This window comes from Oncorhynchus keta, chromosome 17 (assembly GCF_023373465.1).
Source record: "Oncorhynchus keta strain PuntledgeMale-10-30-2019 chromosome 17, Oket_V2, whole genome shotgun sequence".
NCBI classification, from domain to species: domain Eukaryota; kingdom Metazoa; phylum Chordata; class Actinopteri; order Salmoniformes; family Salmonidae; genus Oncorhynchus; species Oncorhynchus keta.
The window spans coordinates 17953458-17972766 of record NC_068437.1 but is presented as its reverse complement, the minus strand read 5'-3'; the positions used below and the strand labels follow the sequence as shown (position 1 = coordinate 17972766).

The 19309-nt window shown below is 42.1% G+C and overlaps 1 long non-coding RNA gene across 5 annotated transcripts; it reads left to right on the top strand.

Annotated features, from left to right (window-relative positions):
- The first annotated feature begins 11625 nt into the window (after nt 1-11625).
- Nucleotides 11626-12883, top strand: LOC127908524 (uncharacterized). Of its 5 annotated transcripts, XR_008067553.1 has the most exons (4): nt 11784-11812; nt 11942-12070; nt 12114-12199; nt 12243-12883. It is a non-coding gene; the product is annotated as an uncharacterized LOC127908524 (long non-coding RNA). The 5 variants fall into 5 exon arrangements; XR_008067554.1 differs by lacking the exon at nt 11784-11812 and adding an exon at nt 11626-11683 and having other exon boundaries at nt 11985-12199; XR_008067551.1 differs by lacking the exon at nt 11784-11812 and adding an exon at nt 11655-11683 and having other exon boundaries at nt 11942-12199.
- The last annotated feature ends 6426 nt before the right edge of the window (nt 12884-19309 follow it).

Below are 19309 nucleotides of genomic sequence, written 5' to 3'. Positions count from 1 at the left end.
CCAGATGCGATGGCGTAAGGCTCCAAACCAAAACCATGAGCGCTGGTCCTGGTCAGTAATTCCTACTGTACGGCTCGGCCGTTCAACTTGCTTGACAGGTGATTTATCATTCAATGGGACGCCCCCTATCAAACCTCCCATCACCCCTCCCTCCGCCCTGCCCTGCTCTCCCCCAGTTTGAGCAAATCTTGGCCTTGAGTGTTCAAACAACCCCCATCTCCCCTCTTAAGTGTGGTTAAGTGAGTTTGAACTCCCAGTCACAAGTGATGTATATCTCCAGATATACAGTACCAGTCCAAAGTTTGGACACACCTACTCCTTCAAGGGTTTTCCTTTATTTGTACTATTTTCTACATTTTAGAATAATAGTGAAGACACCAAGTTCGTAAGAAAATAATTCAATCTTGTGATAGTGTTGAGGAATTGCACTTACAAAATATCATATGAATTTCTTATTTTTTTCTTTACAATTTTCTTTAGTTTTTGCATACGAAGTGTTTTGTGAATCTGGGCACTGGTCATCTGATGCAGCACTCCATCACTCTTCTTCTTGGTCAAATAGCCCTGGAGGTGTGTTTTGGGTCATTGTCCTAAAAGAAAAGTGATAGAGCAAAACCAGATGGGATGGCATATCACTGCAAAATGCGTATTTTGTATTACACTGGGCTGAACTACAATCCAACATATTTTGTAACAAGATACTTTCGAAAGCTGTAATTTGTATTTTCAAAATACAAATGACTTTCCTATACTATTCTTTACAGTAGTTGCCCCCTTTAACTGTACATTGTCATCAATAGTCTGATTGCACTATGGTGTGACGAGCGTCTGTTAAATTACATTTCATTTGATTTTAAATGAACTATTGTAAATGTTAATGTATATGTAAAAATGTACAATTGTGAAGCATTACTATAATGAGCTCCGCGCCGAAACTAAGCCAATGACAATACCCAGTGTGCTTTGCAGCTGTACTTTTTCACATATCCATTTTGGTCATTTGTCACGCAGGTGTCAAACTCATTCCACAGAGGGCTGAGTGTCTGCGGGTTTTCACTCCTCCCTTGTCCTTGATTGATGAATTAAGGTCACTAATTAGTAAGGAACTCCCCACACTTGATTGTCTTGGGCTTAATTGAAAGGAAAAAACAAAAACCTGCAGACGCTAGGCCCTCCATGGACTGAATTTGACACACCTGATTTAGCAGAAGCTCCTATTCAGAGAGACAGTGCATTCAACAACATATCACAGTCATAGCAAGTAAGACGTTTCTGTAACAATTACTGAGAATGTTGTTGCTGTTTGGCATTTATCTATTTAAAAATGGAAAATACATGTATCTTATATTGTATTTTGATACATTGGTCTTTAGGGTATTTTCTATTTTACCCACCAGGTCGGATCAGAAGACTGGAAGCATGGCTTAGTAAAACACACAAAATTAAACTTAAGAATGTGAACCATAGAAGTCGCGCACATAGAACAGATCTACCACTTCTTAGACTTGCGTTCAATGAGCATGACAGATCTATAACTCACATTTCTATGTGGATTTGGCCAGGATGCCCATTTACCCTCACTTCTTGGACAGACCAGAGCCTTAGATATGCAGTTTTAGAAACTGTTCTTCGTCCTGTTAGCCTTACATGATAATGCAGGAATTTTGATAGCGCACAGGGCTGTGGACCAGAAGGTTGTGGGTTCAAAGACCTCTGTGGTAGGGGTGGAAAGTAGGGGTGGAAAGATCCCCTTTTTAGTAAAAACATTGCATGAATCTATCATCGTATTTGCAGGTCAGAGAAAAAATAAATACAGTGTAAGAATGAACAGAGAGATCGGTGTGTGTGTGTGTTCATCTCATCATATGTGTTCATCTTATCATATTTCTTCAATGCCAAATCAGTGTGTGCATTGAAACTGTCCCTGTAGGCAAATAATTTAAACTGAGACATCATTAGGAATCTGAGCATGGTAGGCTACTTTCAAATGTTAGGCCGACCTTTCCACCCAGACAGAGTATTCTTACCGACACAGAAAAAATGTAAGCTTTAACCACTGGCTACTCTTCTTCCGTCGTTCAACCCGAGAGAAAGTCACAAGTGTTTCCCTAAAAGCTGTCTGGGTTTGAACATCTTTTGTTGTACAGAAAGTGATTAGCTTAATACATTGATAGTGACAGAATTAGATTACTTCCCAAGCAAAGTCAGCCTCTGAATGTCAAACAAAACAATGATTCCATATTAAAAAAAAACTTTATTTAACTAGGCAAGTCCGTTAAGAACAAACTCTTCTTTTCAATGACATCCTAAGAACAGTGGGTTGTTCAATGCACATGGCAGAGCAACAGATTTGTACCGTGTCAGCTCGTGGATTCGATATTGCAACATTTCAGTTACTAGTCCAATGCTCTAACCACTAGGCTACCCTGCTGTCCCATAATATGCATGGGAGGCACGTCTTTCCAAGGTATTGCGGACCAAAGCACTGTCATAGTTGAGCAACAAGGCACAAGGGGTTGTGGTATATGGCCAATATACCATGGCTAAGGGCTGTTCTTAAGCACGACACAACACAGAGTGCCTGGATACAGCCCTTAGACATGGTATATTTGCAATATACCACAAATCCATGAGGTGCCTTATTTTTTATTATGAACTGGTAACCAATGTAAAATAAATGTTTTGTAATACCTGTGGTTTACGGTCTGATATACCATGGCTTTCAGACAATCAGCATTCAGGGCTCGAACCACCCAGTTTATAAATCACTTTATATAATCCAAATTAACAAGGGGTAGGCATGTGCTTTTTGTCATTTTCTTTAATAATAGTAGGCCAGTGGCATACCCTTTCAAACCCCCTCAATTCGAGTTTTAATTGAACTGCCCTTCACTGATACGGAGGTAGGCTATTTAAAGAGTGCATGGTGGGTGGAGGAATATGGATATAGCAGCCTATAGCCTCATTTCATCTGTAAATAGGAAGAAATTAGGCTCCAACACACACAAATGTTTTGGTCTAGGCCTAATCAAAATATATTGATTTATTGACACCGCAGCCCTACACAGCACAGCACAGCCAAGCAGCACACAAAAACATTTTTTTTGATCAGCAAGAGCAGAGCAGGCCGGGGCTCAGCTTGGAATATCCATTGCAGTGTGTAAAGCAGTCTAGTTGAACTTACACCATCCTGCAGCTATCTTAGACATGTAAGTTGGCTCTGTGCTTCTCCAAGCATGCACTTCGTAGCATATAGCCTGTATAGCCTATAGCCAAACTCAACTCTGGACCTCAAAGCCAGTTCCACTGCTTTTTTCAAATGTCTCTCTAATCAGGGACTGATTTGTGGGTGCCATTAATTATCAGGTAGAACAGAAAACCAGCAGGTTCCACACCTCGTTGGGTAAGAGTTGAGTACCTCTGGCCTATACTCTATGGATTATTTGATTGAGACCACACTAAATAGCCTATAGGCTATGGATCATTTGATTGAGACCACACTAAATAGCCTATAGGCGCATATGATATTGCGTGCCAAGCGGAGAATCAGAGATGAGGGGCGGCATCGGGCACACATCGATACATAGCCTAGTAAGCAACTAACTCTAAAACACTGAGAAATGTTGAAATTTCATTGATTACAAATGACATGACCCTCCCCTGGATTAGATGGAAAAAATATGAAACACTCCCCCTGACTGAAATTGGCAACGCATGACGCTCCCCATTTCCCTTAGTTGAACGGACTGTCACTCTGGATAAGAGTGTCTGCTAAATGACCAAAATGTATATGTGAAAATGAACAACTGCAAAGCACACTGGGTATTGTCATTGGCCTTGTTTTACTCAACATGCTTTGAAAATGTACATTTTTACACATACGTTTACATTTCGGTCGTTTAGCAGGCGCTTTTATCACACCATCGTGCCATCAGACCTTTGATACCAATGTAGGGTGAAAGGGGGTCACACAATTCTGAACAGCAATTAAGAAATTGTATAGAAAAGTGTTTTTTATTTTGAAAATACTAATTACAGCTTTAGAAAGTATAATACATTGGAGTGTAGTTCAGCCCAGTGTAATACAAAATACCAAATACTCTGAAATAATTCAAATGCATATTTCAAATACATGTAACAGAAATACTGCCCATCTGGTTGTAGCTCAATAACCCAAATAAGCGGCCAAACTATTGGGTCAAAAATAACCCAATATGTCTTCTGTCCACTGTTTACCCAGTGCTGGGTTGCTTTTTAACCTAGTTAGAGTGTGGGTAGTTAACCTTACTTGCTGCCTCTGTTTTGCAACGTTCGGCCTCTGTGACCTGCATTTGCACCTTTTAGAATACAAGACAATTATACTCTATTGATCCCCAAGGGGATTTTAAGTTGTCACAGGCTTAAGAGGTTTCCTTATAAGGCTCAGACAACACTGAGTATATGAAATGTAATACATTATACTAATTGCTTAATGCAATTGAGATGCACACAAATATGTACTGTTATAAATATGTATAAATATAAATATGTCTTGTTATATTTTTATGTTTTATTTTGTTTGTTATTTTATGGAGCCATCTCTGGTATCACTATCTAGGCCTCCCAGGTATTTGCATTGAAAGTAATATATATATATGATTACTGCTGCTAGGGGGAACTGTGACGTCAATTGGGAGCGTTAGTGGGACCATCAGGTCTTGGATGAAACTTCAATCTTGGATAATGCCTAATACTAACTTGTCTCCATCTCATCATTCCACCCCGTTAATGCAGGTATGTGATGCGCAAAAGTACAAAATGACAAAATATTGAGATGACATGGTTAATTACATAGTCCATTAGTTTGTTGATGTTTGAAGGCAATTGAAAGGAGTTTTAACCGAGTGAAAAACTGGTTGGTATTTTCCCCATTATAAGTAATGGAGGTTCGCTCAGTTGCTAGCTAATGATTTATATGCAAGAAAATAAGATGGCGTCCTAACTTTAAAAAAAAACCTTTTTCTCAACAATGTTTTTAGCTCCTATTTATTTTATTTATTATCTATGAGCAAAGGCTCAGTTTACTTCAGGTAATATATGAAAATATGCAATGTGATGATAAAATGTGTTGAAAGTGTATACATTTGTAAGAAAATAGCATTGAACAGTTTGTTAGCTTTATGCTCACCGAATTTAGCTTTGGTAAGTGCTAGCTAGCTAGCTAGCTCTAGGTGAATTTACATGCCAAATAGCTTTTGTTGCTAGATGCTAAATACTACTGATTGAATAGCCTCAGATTAAATGCACTATTCATTTGACTATTGGTGAGAGGTCATAGGTGAATGTGTTTGAATGTGTGGATGTATAGAGATAGCTTTTTGAACTTGAGACCTTTATTTTTGAAACCCAACATGGAATGTAAAAATATTTTCATACAACAATGCAAAAATATGGAGATTTTTTTTTTACTAAATAAAAATGTATTTGAATAAATCTTGGGGAATGCCTAATACTGAACACTACTAACTTTTCTCTGTCTCATCATTCCACCCTGTTAATTCAGGCCTATCTGCTGACCACGTCTCAGTCCGAGGCGTGTAACACAATACTGCTGAGTATGAAACTGAACATTATAATACTGCTACTACAGTATTACTACTTGTAGTAGGCGTACAATACTGACATTCATTCTTAAATTAACCTAACAAGATATTCATACTTCAAATCTCTCTTGCTTTCTGTCAATGCACATAGTTGTACATAGTTACATCGGTTTAAAGTATGCTGAGGAGAATGAGAAGGCAGTGGGGTGTGGAAGGAGGGTTACTGTGTCACACAGGGAGTTACCATAACAAGGTGACCAGACCGTGTCTTCCCTGCCTCTTTCACTCCCCTCTCCTCACCCCCGCCCTTCAAACTTCCCCTCTCCTCCCCCACTGCTTTCCATTTCAGGTGGTTCTCATGGTGGATGATCAAGGAGCTGCACAGCCAGCCACCTGAGACCTGTGTTGGCTTGCACTCCAGATTAAGGCCCCCTGAAGAAGAGGAGCTTTTCCGCCCCCAACGCTGCACTGCTGCGCTGAGCCGAGCCCAACTTCGTAAGCTGTGAATTCCAAGGCCTTTTAAACACAGTGGTCTGTCAGCTTCTGCCCATTGAGTGGAGCATTGTTAGTCTTAGCCCTGGAGACAGCTTTAAAACACTGTCAAAACAGCTCTTTCTCTCCTAGTACTAAACCCAACTCTTTTCATGCATTGTATTGTCTTCCCCAATGACTCATCATATTATAGGAGAACGCCAGAAAGGAAAACTAAAAACAAACAAACCCTTTAGGTTTGGTTAGATTTCCATGAACAAAAACGGCATCACTGATAGACAATATAGGGCTTTTACAGAATAGAGTTCAGGTTTCATACTATGTTGTGATGATTGTATTGAAAACAGTAATGTTCTCACATGATTGAATGGCGCTTTTCAGAAATGTATGTCTTGTATTTTGAAATCCCCACACATCTTGACAGGAGTCAGGACCAGTGTTTACTCTTGAGAGAGTGTTGAATGGCTGTGGGAGAAGGGGGAAGAAAAGCTGTTGATCAGTATTGTGGTGCTGGACCTATTGCATCACAGGCGACAACTTGTTGAGCAAGCCTGCAAAGAAAAGCTCAATTAAATTAAGCTTGCCCTCTCTAAATATGCCCTGATACAAACCCTCATCTCCAGGCTGGGATTTCTATGCTGATCCTTTCTCGGGGCAAACACCTACTTAGCTCTGTTTTCCATAGGCCACCACCACCACAATGCACTGTATGGATTTTCTGAGCTAATGGGGAGCAGGGGGAGAGAGCACTGGGAGTGTTCCAGTTAAAGATTGATGCATTATATATTATATAGTTAATCTCTACTCACAACGCATGCTTGCCAAGAGACGTTTGTTTGGCCTGGATATGCAATTATTGGATGGGTGTGGGAAATATCTTTGATATTGTGTATCTAACCATCATTTAATGCATATTGTCTGCATTATCGACTGTCCCTAAAACTCATCATTTTTGGGGTCAAAGTATGACAAAATATGAAACACTGACAAATTAATTTGGAGAGCTTTACATTTTCTAGTGTCACATAGAGCACTAACCCGCTGGTGATAAGTGCCATGGTCCATGCCAGAGACAGCTGCCCAGTGTTTGGGTTATTTACAGCTGTGAACTTTCAGCTGCACTGTCTCATGAGATTTGATGACAGTGCAATAGGGGGTCCTCCATTTTCTTCCGCCTGTTTTTTTTGTATACAATATCCTGAAAACAGAAGATGACCTCATGGATAAAGACAGCCCTGGTCTCGGTTCTGTTTCTCAGTTCTCTCTGTGAGGTAGTTACGCAGGATATGATGAATACTACGCCTTAATGGTTCTACATCTGGTGATGGGGGTATTATAAGTAAGTCCAGTACTAACAGTGGTCATGTTTTTCTCATCTCTACCACATCAAAATGTTTCACTTTCTGTCTCACTTCCTCTCTCTCTGTTTCCCCCCCACCCCATTTTCTAATTTCCATTGCTAAATGTCTCGTTCTCCCATTTCTCCACTCTCTCCATCAACCCCCACCCCCCTCCATACTCTCTCTCCCACATTCCTCCCTGTCTCCCCCTCCCTCGCTGTCTCTCTCTCAGTAAGTTAGGATCAACAGGTGATGTTTAGATATCCCAGAGAGCAAAGCTCAGGGGAAATGAGCTTGCTGTGTGTACTTCCTACTGCCCATGGCCTGGTGCTTACAGACGACTTCCACCGCTCTCACATTCATATCCTTAAATCTCCTCTTCTCCTACCCTAGGAGTTACCCCCATCCCATGGGTATTGGTGTCCTGCAGAGGAGGCTGGCGGGAGGAGCTATAGGAGGATGGGCTCATTGTAATGGCTGAAATGGAATCAATGTAACAGAGTCAAATAGTTTCTGTGAGTTTGATGTGTTTGGTGCCATTCCATTGATTCCATTCCAGACATTACAATGAGCCCGTCCTCCTATAACTCCCCCCACCAGCCTCCTCGGGTGTCCCGTCCACTCAGGCAAGGGTCAGTTCTGTCCACATAGATGAAGGCAAGAGCAGGACAAAATGTAAGACTATCCCAGTATTGTAGTTCAAATACGTGTAAAGTTCGCATATACCCATATGAAAATATAGACCTAATCTCTGAATGAGCCCAGAGCATGGACATGGATAGTGGCTGGTGTGTGTTGTCTTGCTGACCGGTCTTGTTTTCAACTGGTAAGAGATGGGAAAGCAGAGCAATGCAGGTTGAAAGCCTGAAGCCCACAACTGCTGCACTATTTGTGAACTGAAACCAAAATAATAGGGGAGCATATTGGGTGGGAATGGATCTGAGTACCCATTAAGAGGCCCTATGGATTGCCAGTTTATACTGGGAGAATTAATGAATGCCCCCTGGGCCTAGTGTCTGCAGCTCCTCCTGCATATTGCCACACTGGGGAGAGGCTGGCTGGCTCAGAGACTCTCATCATGTCCTAACAGTCATAGACAGAAACATGACGGCAAGTGCATTTTGCCTTCATACCGGTGGAGGGTGTCCAAATTACTGTAGGTTTTCATAATCATGCTAAAAGTCGACTGGCCCAGGAGGGAAATGTATAGTTATTCTGCAAGGAGAAATTCACTGACAATAACATAAATGCAAAGCAGTTATGTCTACGTTTTAGATTTTGTACTAGTACATTGGTCGAGATTATTCCAGAAAACAATAATTATTTTATCGTCCTTTATCGAAAGCAAGGTCATTCTTGGCACAGCAAAATAGACACAGCCACACAGGTGAGAATGCAAGCCAGTCCTGTAACCCTTTAAAAGAAAACACTGACACTTTAGATGAACTTACATGAAATCCATTAGTCCTCAGCGCCGTCGACCTACTCCTCTATCATTCTGCCTCTAACGCTGATGGGATTCATAATAAAAGTGGGTGTTTATATTTGTCCTGTTCCACACGTGAATGATACGCATGCATAAATTGGAAAATATTTTTTTGCATAACCCAACTCCCCCTAAGACACCCTCGGCGAGTGGGGTTACGGCCAAGGTCTGCCGTTATCAACGGTGAAACCCTGGAGCAATTAGGGCTAAGTCCCTTGCTCAAGGGCACATCGGCAGATGTTTCACCTTGTCGGCTCTGTGATTTAAACTAGCAACCTTTCGGGTTACTGGCCTAACCGCAAGGCTACCTGCCGCCCCTATGGTAAAGAATTTAATGCAAACCACATCAAGGGTTGCCTCTATGTTTATTATGTTCGCTTAGCATTGTCCAGACGCTGTAAGAAGTGGAACAGTCATCAGCTGCTTCTTTACATTAGGCTTTGAGAAGACTGAGTCATGGCACGCTGTGTCTGGACCATGTAGCCGTGGGGCAAGTTAGAAACCAACCAGGTGGACTAATTAGGAAAAGTAACATAAACAGGTGTGTGTGGGTGTATCGTTAGTGTGATGATGCATAATTTTAAATTAGAGTCTTTGAATCATTTCAGTCAGACAAAAGAAAGTTAATGGACCAATCGGACTGCTTTGAATTACAGTGTTTCCCAGTTGTTTACACACTAAAATTGGAACTTGAAACACAGTCACCGAAACCTGAAACTCGTGTACCAAATCCCTAAACCAAGGCTGCAAAATTGCAAGCACAATTCCTGCTTTACACTCAGTTTTAAATTCTATATCACACTTTTTGAAAAACACTACACCCAGTTCTCTACATTAGGCACAGCATTCAAAATTAAAATCTTGTTAGTCCCTTTGGAAAGCAAAGCCAATCACAATGCCAGGCTCTACACACCAATTGGCAACACTCACTCCTCACAGGTGTAAACACTAGTTGCTGAAGTGTTCACTTAGAAATCAGAGGTTTAGTGCTATAAAAGGCTACAGATGGGCTCTCCTGTTTTGGAGGGAAATGGAAGTCAATGGTGAAGCAAGAGCTAGAGGTGAAGGAGTTAGAGGAAGGACAAACAAACAAACAAACAAACAGACAGACAGACAGACAGACAGACAGACAGACAGACAGACAGACAGACAGACAGACAGACAGACAGACAGTTGTCTCAGATGAGATGAGGGCCACATTGGTTGACCATGTTCTCAACCATGGATTGAGTATGAGGGAGGCTGGGCAGAGAGTTCAGTCCAACCTGAGCCGGTTGCATCTATCATCCGTTCATTCAGAAATGACAACCGCTAAGTTACCTACCATCTACATTATAATCTTTATGTATGTATACTGCAGTCTGACATATCACTAGGCTTATGTTACTCAGTGATTGTTGGCGAATGTTACAGTTATGTCATTTCATATTGAAAGAAAATCTATTATTTTAGCTTACTGTAACCAATCATATAATATTTGTGGATCTTCAGCAGAACTGAGATACAGCCAGGCCATGGTGGAAGACACCGGCTGTTGGGAACATGGTGGCAAACAATACCATTAGACTACGAAAAATCCAGAACCACATAATTGCAGACAACACAATAACATTCACCAGGTGGGCTTGTCTACATTGGACCCTGTATTACAGCGCAACCGAATCCGGATGAAACAGGTTTACAGGGTGCCATTTGAGCGAAACTCAGAGGGTTAAAGAACAGCGCTATGAATATGTGCAAGTACTATACTGTGAATGTACTATCATATCAGCACTGTATAGACACATTACAGTACTGTAATCCTGTGTATTGTGCCTCACCATATTGACTGCTCTAGGTCTATGCCACATATTGTCTTGTTGTCTGTTTCAGAGAGTCTTGTACCTGGATGCCACTGCAATTCAGCACATTTATGTTTACATTGATGGGGCTGGCTTCAACCTAGCCAAAAGAAGGGGACGGGGACGGAACATTATTGGCGATTGTGAATGTCCCTGGACAGCATGGAGGGAATATCATCATGTGCGAAGCCATTAGGCAGCAAGGCGTCCTCCATCACCATGCCAACCTTGGTCCCTACAACACCACCCTTCTCATCACATTCCTGGACACATGACATGGCATCCTCATTCCAGCCGAGCAGAGGGTGGACCAGAGCAGCCCAGGTATGTTGTCATCTGGGACGATGTGATTTTCTACCGGGCTGCAAAGGTCCGCAATTGGTTCATCTACCACCCACAATATATTCTATACCTCCCACCATGTTCCCCTAAACCCAATTGAAGAGTTTTTTTTCGGCATGGTGACGGAAGGTGTATTTATTTGATTTATTTCACCTTTATTTAACCAGGTAGGCAAGTTGAGAACAAGTTCTCATTTAGAGAAGTTCGACACATACAGCGACAGAGTTCCACAAGGAGTAAAACAAACATACAGTCAATAATACAGTATAAACAAGTCTATATACGATGTGAGGAAATGACTGCCATGCGGTGTATGACCGCCATCCCCTCACACTCATGCCTCTATTCCAGGCAATGGAGGATGCATGTGGTGAAGTTGATGTGGGGGCTTTCGGTGGCTGGATCCGTCACTCCAGAATATTCTTTCCCCGCTGTTTAGCCAGGAAGAACATGTCTTGTGATGTAGATGAGGTGCTGTTTAGCCAGGGAGAACATGGCTTGTGATTTAGATGAGGTGCTGTTTAGCCAGGGAGAACAAGGCTTGTGATTTAGATGAGGTGCTGTTTAGCCAGGGAGAACATGGCTTGTGATGTAGATGAGGTGCTGTTTAGCCAGGGAGAACATAGCTTGTGATGTAGATGAGGTGCTGTTTAGCCAGGGAGAACATGGCTTGTGATTTAGATGAGGTGCTGTTTAGCCAGGGAGAACATGGCTTGTGATGTAGATGAGGTGCTGTTTAGCCAGGGAGAATATGGCTTGTGATTTAGATGAGGTGCTGTTTAGCCAGGGAGAACATGGCTTGTGATTTAGATGAGGTGCTATTTAGCCAGGGAGAACATGGCTTGTGATTTAGATGAGGTGCTGTTTAGCCAGGGAGAACATGGCTTGTGATTTAGATGAGGTGCTGTTTAGCCAGGGAGAACATGGCTTGTGATGTAGATGAGGTGCTGTTTAGCCAGGGAGAACATGGCTTGTGATGTAGATGAGGTGCTGTTTAGCCAGGGAGAACATGGCTTGTGATTTAGATGAGGTGCTGTTTAGCCAGGGAGAACATGGCTTGTGATGTAGATGAGGTGCTGTTTAGCCAGGGAGAACATGGCTTGTGATGTAGATGAGGTGCTGTTTAGCCAGGGAGAACATAGCTTGTGATATAGATGAGGTGCTGTTTAGCCAGGGAGAACATGGCTTGTGATGTAGATGAGGTGCTGTTTAGCCAGGGAGAACATGGCTTGTGATGTAGATGAGGTGCTGTTTAGCCAGGGAGAACATGGCTTGTGATGTAGATGAGGTGCTGTTTAGCCAGGGAGAACATGGCTTGTGATGTAGATGAGGTGCTGTTTAGCCAGGGAGAACATGGCTTGTGATGTAGATGAGGTGCTGTTTAGCCAGGGAGAACATGGCTTGTGATGTAGATGAGGTGCTGTTTAGCCAGGGAGAACATGGCTTGTGATGTAGATGAGGTGCTGTTTAGCCAGGGAGAACATGGCTTGTGATGTAGATGAGGTGCTGTTTAGCCAGGGAGAACATGGCTTGTGATGTAGATGAGGTGCTGTTTAGCCAGGGAGAACATGGCTTGTGATGTAGATGAGGTGCTGTTTAGCCAGGGAGAACATGGCTTGTGATGTAGATGAGGTGCTGTTTAGCCAGGGAGAACATGGCTTGTGATGTAGATGAGGTGCTGTTTAGCCAGGGAGAACATGGCTTGTGATGTAGATGAGGTGCTGTTTAGCCAGGGAGAACATGGCTTGTGATGTAGATGAGGTGCTGTTTAGCCAGGGAGAACATGGCTTGTGATGTAGATGAGGTCGTGTGGCCAGAACAAAATAGGAGGCAGGATGCAGCCTAACGTCATTTTGCATGTGTTTTTGTCTTTTTGTGTTTAGAGTTTGAAAGTTTGAGCCACTTTCATTTTTAATTTTTGTACAGAACCCTTTATCTTACTGAATGTTTTTCCTGGTTTTCTCCTGTTGGGTATGGAAAGTGTTACATACAAAACACAAGTGTTAAAAATTTACATTTAGGTAACAATATTTTACAACCGGCTACAGTGTAACACTGAAAATGTAAAAGGCATAAACCTACTGATGGGATTTTCACAGTAGTGTTTTGCATTGAGCACATCAGTGTGTTGATTGGTAGACAGATCTGTTCATATGACCCGTGTGTCATTTTGATGCAAAAAAAAAAAATTTGGAAAGAGAACCCCTTTTGCTAGAGGTTTGATTTTTGGGAAACCGGCCCAAAGATTCAGCAAACGTGTGGAAACTGTAAGAACCTTCACATGTGTTCAAGTATATGGCCATTCTGTCCACTTGACCTTATAACTCAGTCAAGACCACCAGCCAGTGGTTGGGTATACATCCACCTGACAGAACTGTTCTAGGCATTACCAGTATCAGTCCATATAACCCAGAGCTCATCCCTTTACACACACTCAGAGTGAACCCTGCTTGTCCCAAAGCCTATCCATCCCTTCACAAAGGATCCGTCAGCTCGGAAGCTCATCCCTTCCCCTGATGGCAGGATTACAGCTGTAAACCCCCTTCGAGGTGTTGGGCATTCCTCCTCTCACTGGCCCCTGTCACTCTCAGACAGGTCTTCAGTCTATCAGACCTTGGTTCAAATACTTTTTGAAATAATTTAAATTACTGTGGTTGAGCTTTCACGTTACATTGAGACCAAAACAAATTTCCTAAAAGTGCAAACCCCGCCCACCTGGAACTTGAACCCCGCCCACCTGGAACTTGAACCCCACCCACCTGGAACTTGGACCCTGGCCAGGTCTTTAATTTCCCAGGGTGTCTCTTGATGAAGAACGGGTGGCAGCCCGTCTCAGTGGACGTGGCAGTTCTAAGAACCTCCTGGGAGATAACGCCCTGCTCCCAACTCACCAGATACTATAGTGCTAAAATTAGTTGTCAGAAATGCTAAGGAGATAAAGATGTTGGAGATTTCACGCTGTATCGTGGTAGTCACTTTGTTCAATTCCCAGAGCCAGTGTGATATCTTTTTCCTGGATGGCATTTTGACAGATGATATTACCTTTTACATTATTGGACAGCATCCAGGTTTTTTCATTTAACAGTCCCAGAACCACAGCAAAGCAAATCAATTCTCTACACTCGTTGAATCAAGCTCATTCGGAGGACGCTGGGGCTTTTATGTTTTTTTGTTTTCTCTTTTGGTACATGGACTGCCTGTGGCCAGAGGAAATTGGTGCCACACCTGTTAATATTAATACTCTGCCCAGTTTTACCAGCTCTACCAGACATTGGTAGACAACCAGTCCCTATGGACTATTTGTGTGTGTGTGTGTGAAACAAAGTAAAAGGAAAACCGATATTATCATTGCCATTACTGTACTGTGTCAGCAAATCTTATCTGCATTAAATGCAATAAAGCACAGGCATTGGAAACAGCTGACCTGTGCAAAGAACACATTTGAGAGAAGAAGTTTTTCCTGACCGCTTGACCTTCCTAGGTAAAACTCCTGGCCATAATAATGACCACCAGAGGTGGGACCAAGTAATTGTTTTACAAGTCACAAGTAAGTCTCAAGTCTTAGCACTCAAGTCCCAAGTCAAGACAGGCAAGTCCGAGTCAAGTATCAAGTCCAGACCATAAAGTCTCAAGTCCTGAACTTTGAGTTTCGAGTCCTAAACAAGTCATAATGTGCTCTTTACCAAATGTAATACCATTTCATATTTTTAACAAGAGTAATAGTTAGTATATTACATTTACGCAAATCATGAATGCTTTTAAAAATATCTCTGTATTTATTACTTTACTAATAAACGTTATATTTCCATGTAAATACATGGGTAGCCATGAGAAAGACCCCCCAATAGTGATTGACTATCGAGGATCGCTATGGGGTGCAATTGGGCAATGTAGGCTTGTACACAATCGCCCAACCCTAACACACACACTGTGTCTCGTTGTAGCGCAATCTTGGGTGCAACGATCACGTTCCCGCACTGACTAACTGTGTGGAGGCTCATTGATTTAACGTTATGTTGCCTACATTTACATTACATTTAAGTCATTTAGCAGACGCTCTTATCCAGAGCGACTTACAAATTGGTGCATACACCTTATGACATCCAGTGGAACAGCCACTTACAATAGTGCATCTAAATCTTTTAGGGGGGTGAGAAGGATTACTTACCCTATCCTAGGTATTCCTTGAAGAGGTGGGGTTTTAGGTGTCTCCGGAAGGTGGTGATTGACTCCGCTGTCCTGGCGTCGTGAGGGAGTTTGTTCCACCATTGGGGGTCAGAGCAGCGAACAGTTTTGACTGGGCTGAGCGGGAACTGTACTTCCTCAGTGGTAGGGAGGCGAGCAGGCCAGAGGTGGATGAACGCAGTGCCCTTGTTTGGGTGTAGGGCCTGATCATGCTACACTTCTACAGTTATAAAGTTAAATCTACAGTTATAAATTATATAGCTGTCGGCTATATTAGCCACAACTTAGTGTTCTTTGTGCAGCTTCAAATGTCAAACAAAGTTGGAAATTGTTGCGCCTGCGTCTGTAATCTTCTTCCCGCCTGTTTTGTAAGGTGCAATCCGTTTTTTGTTGATACAGCGTTGTCTTTATATCCGAAAATAATAATTTTGGGTATCATCTTTCCAAGGGCTTCATCAGAATTCCCCCTCCAACACCTTTTTGCACTATTGGTTAGAGCCTGTAAATAAGCATTTCACTGTAAGGTCTACACACCTGTATTCAGTGCACGTGACAAAGAAACTTTGATTTGATCCGTTAAATTAAGAGTTTTTTAATAGCAGAATTTTTTATATTTGCGCTTGGGGAGGGTATCAAGTCAGGTCGAGTCAAAAGGCTCAAGTCCAAGTCAAGTCACGAGTCATTGGTGTTAAAGTCAAAGTCGAATTGCAAGTCATCCTATTTGTGACACAAGTCTGACTCGAGTCCAAGTCATGTGACTCGAGTCCAAACCTCTGACTACTATTCCCACATGGAATGTAAACATCCAATTCAGATGTTTGTATACACTGAGTCTACAAAACATTGAGTGTACAAAACATCTTTCCATGACATAGACTGACCAGGTGAATCCCGGTGAAAGCCGTGATCCCTTATTGATGTCACTTGTTAAATTCACTTCAATTAGTATATATGAGGGGGAGGAGACAGGTTAAAGAAGGATTTTTAAGCCTTGAAACAATTGAGACATTGATTGTGTATGTGTGCCATTCAAAAGTGAATGGGTAAGACAAAAGATTAAAGTGCCTTTGAACGGGGTATGGTAGTAGGTGCCAGGCTCACCGGTTTGTGTCAAGAATTGCAATGCTGCTGGGTTTTTCACACTCAACAGTTTCCTGTGCGTATCAAGAATGGTCCACCACCCAAGGGATATCCAGTCAACTTGACAACTGTGGGAAGTAATTAGAGTCAACGTGGGCCAGCATCCCCTGTGGTACCCTAAGAAAACCAATGGTCCAGACTTCATGTCTCTATCATAATCTGTTGAAATGTTATTGGAGTTTGTACCCTTGTAGGATAGCCAATATTAGGGTGACTAAATCAATGGCGGCAAGAGAAAAAAAGGAAAATTGCACAGCATTGCTTCAGCTTGGCTGGATGCTGTGTGAGAGTGAAGGACGCCTGACAGGCTCACTTTCCCGTTGAACTCATTATCTTTCTTCTCGAATCATTAAACAATATATTAAAATCAGATCCAAATCAAATCAAATCAAATCAAATTTTATTTGTCACATACACATGGTTAGCAGATGTTAATGCGAGTGTAGCGAAATGCTTGTGCTTCTAGTTCCGACAATGCAGTGATAACCAACAAGTAATCTAACTAACAATTCCAAAACTACTGTCTTATACACAGTGTAAGGGGATAAAGAATATGTACATAAGGATATATGAATGAGTGATGGTACAGAGCAGCATACAGTAGATGGTATCGAGTACAGTATATACATATGAGATGAGTATGTAGACAAAGTAAACAAAGTGGCATAGTTAAAGTGGCTAGTGATACATGTATTACATAAGGATGCAGTCGATGATGTAGAGTACAGTATATACATATGCATATGAGATGAATAATGTAGGGTAAGTAACATTATATAAGGTAGCATTGTTTAAAGTGGCTAGTGATATATTTACATAATTTCCCATCAATTCCCATTATTAATGTGGCTGGAGTTGGGTCAGTGTCAATGACAGTGTGTTGGCAGCAGCCACTCAATGTTGAGGATCAGCGGGGAGGAGATGTTGTTGCCTACCCTCACCACCTGGGGGCGGCCCGTCAGGAAGTCCAGTACCCAGTTGCGCAGGGCGGGGTCGAGACCCAGGGTCTCAAGCTTGATGACGAGCTTGGAGGGTACTATGGTGTTGAATGCCGAGCTGTAGTCGATGAACAGCATTCTCACATAGGTATTCCTCTTGTCCAGGTGGGTTAGGGCAGTGTGCAGTGTGGTTGAGATTGCATTGTCTGTGGACCTATTTGGGCGGTAAGCAAATTGGAGTGGGTCTAGGGTGTCAGGTAGGGTGGAGGTGATATGGTCCTTGACTAGTCTCTCAAAGCACTTCATGATGACGGAAGTGAGTGCTACGGGCGGTAGTCGTTTAGCTCAGTTACCTTAGCTTTCTTGGGAACAGGAACAATGGTGGCCCTCTTGAAGCATGTGGGAACAGCAGACTGGTATAGGGATTGATTGAATATGTCCGTAAACACACCGGCCAGCTGGTCTGCGCATGCTCTGAGGGCGCGGCTGGGGATGCCGTCTGGGCCTGCAGCCTTGCGAGGGTTAACACGTTTAAATGTCTTACTCACCTCGGCTGCAGTGAAGGAGAGACCGCATGTTTTCGTTGCAGGCCGTGTCAGTGGCACTGTATTGTCCTCAAAGCGGGCAAAAAATATATTTAGTCTGCCTGGGAGCAAGACATCCTGGTCCGTGACTGGGCTGGGTTTCTTCTTGTAGTCCGTGATTGACTGTAGACCCTGCCACATGCCTCTTGTGTCTGAGCCGTTGAATTGAGATTCTACTTTGTCTCTGTACTGACGCTTAGCTTGTTTAATAGCCTTGCGGAGGGAATAGCTGCACTGTTTGTATTCGGTCATGTTGCCAGACACCTTGCCCTGATTAAAAGCAGTGGTTCGCGCTTTCAGAATCCAATAACAACATTAGAGGATTAGAAATCCAAGGCTTAAAAACAAAAGTGTCCATGTATGCCGATGACTCAAGTTTTATATTAAGTCTGCAAGCTTGATCCTGGCAATGTCTCATTAAAGATCTAGATTCTGTGCTCTCTAGATTCTGTGCTCTCTGGACTAAAACCTAATTATGATAAGTGTACAATATTGCGCATTGGATCCTTAAAAAATACAACTTTTACATTACCCTGCAGTTTACCTATAAAATGGTCTGATGGTGAAGTAGACGTACTCGGTATTCATATCACACAAGATATAAATAAGCTCTCCACAATGAATTTCAATAGAAAACTTGTAAACATAGACTGCAACCATGGAGAGGTAAATACCTGTCTATTTATGGAAAAATTGCCCTGATTAACTCCTTAGTCATATCTCAGTTTACTCACTTATGGCGCTGCCTACTCCTGATGATTCATTTTTCAAATCATATGAGCCACAAAAGATTTAGCTTTATCTGGGATGCTAAACCAGACAAAATAAAACGTGCTTATCTATATAATGAATATGAATTGGGTGGGTTGAGATTATTAAATATAAAAGCACTAAACCTCTAAAAGCTTCACTCATTCAAAAGTTGTATTTGAATCCTAAATGGTTCTCAAGTAGATTACTAAGAAAAGCTCATCCATTGTTTAAAAATGGCCTTTTTGCCTTTGTGCAGATTGCCATGTCTCATTTTCGATTATTTGAAAATGTATTTTTCAAACAAGCATTGCAGAGCTGGCTACAATTTCAATTTCATCCCCCAGAAAAGATAGAACAAATATTATGGCTGAACTCAAATGTGCTGGTTGATAAAATACCTGTATTTATGGGAAAGATGTTTGAAAAGGGTATTTTGTTCTTAAAAATTGTAATGGTAGAGTTATGTCCTTCATGGAGTTCAGAATTGTACGGTAAAGTCTGCTCAATCCAAGAGTACAACCAATTGATTACAGCTTTGCCCCAAAAATGGAGGAGGCGGGTGTCAGCAGGAGGAGGTCGGGAACTGGTCTGTCTGCCCAATATAAAGGATCAAAACTGGTGGAGGG